The sequence below is a fragment of the Lissotriton helveticus genome, chromosome 1_2 (genome assembly GCF_964261635.1).
Source record: "Lissotriton helveticus chromosome 1_2, aLisHel1.1, whole genome shotgun sequence".
Lineage (NCBI taxonomy): Eukaryota > Metazoa > Chordata > Amphibia > Caudata > Salamandridae > Lissotriton > Lissotriton helveticus.
In genome coordinates, this window is record NC_136058.1 from 324,952,861 (window position 1) to 324,956,154 (window position 3,294).

Below are 3,294 nucleotides of genomic sequence, written 5' to 3' on the forward strand. Positions count from 1 at the left end.
TTATCTTGCCTTGACTTTGCTGCGAGTGCTGCACGAGTCCTGATTGGATTGTCACCGCTGGGTCTGGTTTTCCCACCACGTGCAACTTTTGGGGGCATGTTGAGAAATTCCACTTGTCAAGTCTTTGAGCCTAAAGCCTTCTAAGGCTTCCTTAAGTCACTTGGTCCTTCCAAATCCAAAAAAGTAAATGATTATGCAGGTGTTTAATCTCCAATGACTTAAGTCTACTTGTATATCAGTCTATGAGAATATAGAGGTTATAAAATAATTCTTACTTGGCAATTATTCGACGTTCTTTTCTGCTTTTCTTCCCCCCAGAAGGGCACTATTCCGTGGATTCTGCTCAGTCTCTGATGCACCAAACTCAGCGTGTAATTCTCCCCAGGTGCCGTGGCACCTACGCCCAGCTCCCAACTCCCAGCAGAGCAGCCCCGCTGCACCAAACCGGCGTGCAGCCTCTCCCCAGGTGCTGCAGCGGTCGGGTGGGCCCACTGCACCAAACCAGCGTATCCGAAACAGGCGTCTCCCAGCAGGGGAGCCGAACAGCCGAGCAGCCCCGCTGCACCGAAAGTCTGCGTGCAATCCTTCCCTGGGAGCGTCCAAAAAAAAGCTAAACTGCAGCTGCCCTGCCCGTCCAGCCCAGCATGTGTCCCAAATACGGAGCAGACGGCTCCGACACTCGCCGTCCGAAAACCCGGCAGCTCAAGCTCTCAAGGGGCTCCGCTGCACAGCACCCCACAGCGAGGACACTGGAAAGTCGGTGAAAGCAACAGCAGATCAAGAATCAGGAACGCATAACAGACATCCTCTGTAATCGCTAGAAACGACACCGCCAAAGCTCAGGTAGGATTCGTCAGGCCGCCCAAACGGAGCTCTGTTAATGTTAATGTTAATGTTAGGCTAAATTTATAGAGCGCACTGACACCGGAGGTTTCCTGGCGCTCTCACAAACACGCCTGACATGCAGGCTCCATCTTGCCTCCCGATGGCTTGGTATTCCCTTTGGGAAATTTCTGAAACATCATTAATCAATTTTGGAATTCGGCTCTTCCTTTCACAGCATTAAACAAAGGGAATGGACTATTAAACCAATTGACAACTTTGTTATACTGTTTGGTGCTTTCTTGTATTGCACTGAAGAAAGGGCATATAAAACTTGGCAGCGAAGCAGTCAATCTATTTCTCATTTCACCTGTGTCTTCAGTCTTACATATATTCCACCTCTTCTCTGTGCATGCAAAGTATGTGTTTGTTTGAAGCACTTCAATTTTGCGCAACGTAGGAACTATTTAATTTCTCCTTAAAAGCTCTGCCTACGTGCAAGATGTACGAACTATCATTGCAGTTGCAAGAAGGCTGGTCTGAAGAATCAGGCCATTTGCAAACGCAAAATGGCTTTTTCTGATGTATTAAATGGAAGGTATTCGAAAGGGGTGTTTGGGTGTACCTTCCAAATACCGAATTGTAGTGGTACGTAGAAATGTTTTTCCACCATAATTTGGCCCAAAACAATCATACTTCATCACCATCTCAGTGATTGTGGTAACCAATCCTCAAATGATAAGGTGTCCCGTAAAAACCTCTTCCCCTTTAAGAATGTTTCAAAACAATCATTGTATGTAGAGGCATTGGTCCTATGTACCACTGCCTATTCAAATAAAATAACAATGAAACAAATATCTGTTTTTTAAATGATACAGTTTTCCTTTAATAAATAATATTAAGGACTACTTCTCTTCACCACAGTTTCAAGGTTGTACTTTCCAGAACAACTTAGTATGATCCTCTCACTCTTTCATGATGTACTGATATTTTGTCATTCTGGTAGTACTTTAAAGCTGGGGATATAGCTCAGTGGTAGAGCATTTGACTGCAGATCAAGAGGTACCTGGTTCAAATCCTGGTGTCCCCTCACCATATTTTGATTCTGTTGTTTGTAATTGGGACTTTCCATCAATTCCATTTGGATCATCTTTGACAGAGTCAGTGTTCCCTTGGATATTGCACTTTAATGGCATTACAGTGTTTGCTTCTTAAAACCTGTGAGTAAATGCAGTTTTTAACACTCGGCTTGGTATTCCCTTTGGGACATTTCTGAAACATCATTGATCAATTTTGGAATTCGGCTCTTCCTTTCACAGCACTAAACAAAGGGAATGGACTATTAAACCAATTGACAACTTTGTTATACTGTTTGGTGCTTTCTTGTATTGCACTGAAGAAATGGCATATAAAACTTGGCAGCGAAGCAGTCAATCTATTTCTCATTTCACCTGTGTCTTCAGTCTTACATATATTCCACCTCTTCTCTGTGCATGCAAAGGATGTGTTTGTTTGAAGCACTTCATTTTTGTGCAACGTAGGAACTATTTAATTTCTCCTTAAAAGCTCTGCCTACGTGCAAGATGTACGAACTATCATTGCAGTTGCAAGACGGCTGGTCTGAAGAATCAGGCCATTTGCAAACGTAAAATGGCTTTTTCTGATGTATTAAATGGAAGGTATTCGAAAGGGGTGTTTGGGTGTACCTTCCAAATACCAAATTGTAGTGGTACGTAGAAATGTTTTTCCACCATAATTTGGCCCAAAACAATCATACTTCATCATCATCTCCGTGATTGTGGTAACCAATCCTCAAACGATAAGGTGTCCCGTAAAAACCTCTTCCCCTTTAAGAATGTTTCAAAACAATCATTGTATGTAGAGGCATTGGTCCTATGTACCACTGCCTATTCAAATAAAATAACAATGAAACAAATAAATCTGTTTTTTAAATGATTCAGTTTTCCTTTAATAAATAATATTAAGGACTACTTCTCCTGTTCCACAGTTTCAAGGTTGTACTTTCTGGCACAACTTAGTATGATCCTCACACTCTTTCATGATGTACTGATATTTTGTCATTCTGATTTTACTGAAAAGCTGGGGATATAGCTCAGTGGTAGAGCATTTGACTGCAGATCAAGAGTTCCCTGGTTCAAATCCGGGTGTCCTCTCACCCTATTTTGATTCTGTTGTTTGTAATTGGGACTTTTCATCAATTCTATTTAAATCATCTTTGACAGAGTCAGTGTTCCCTTTGGATAGTGCACTTTAATGGTATTACAGTGTTTGCTTCTCAAAACCTGTGAGTAAATGCAGTTTTTAACACTCGACTTGGTATTCCCTTTGGGAAATTTCTGAAACATCATTGATCAATTTTGGAATTCGGCTCTTCCTTTCACAGCACTAAACAAAGGGAATGGACTATTAAACCAATTGACAACTTTGTTATACTGTTTGGTGCTTTCTTGT

General features: G+C 41.8%; 1 non-coding gene across 1 annotated transcript; it reads left to right on the top strand.

Moving 5' to 3' along the window:
• Window positions 1-2,924: 2,924 nt before the first annotated feature.
• Window positions 2,925-2,996, top strand: TRNAC-GCA (transfer RNA cysteine (anticodon GCA)). The gene has a single exon. It is a non-coding gene; the product is annotated as a tRNA-Cys (tRNA).
• The last annotated feature ends 298 nt before the right edge of the window (window positions 2,997-3,294 follow it).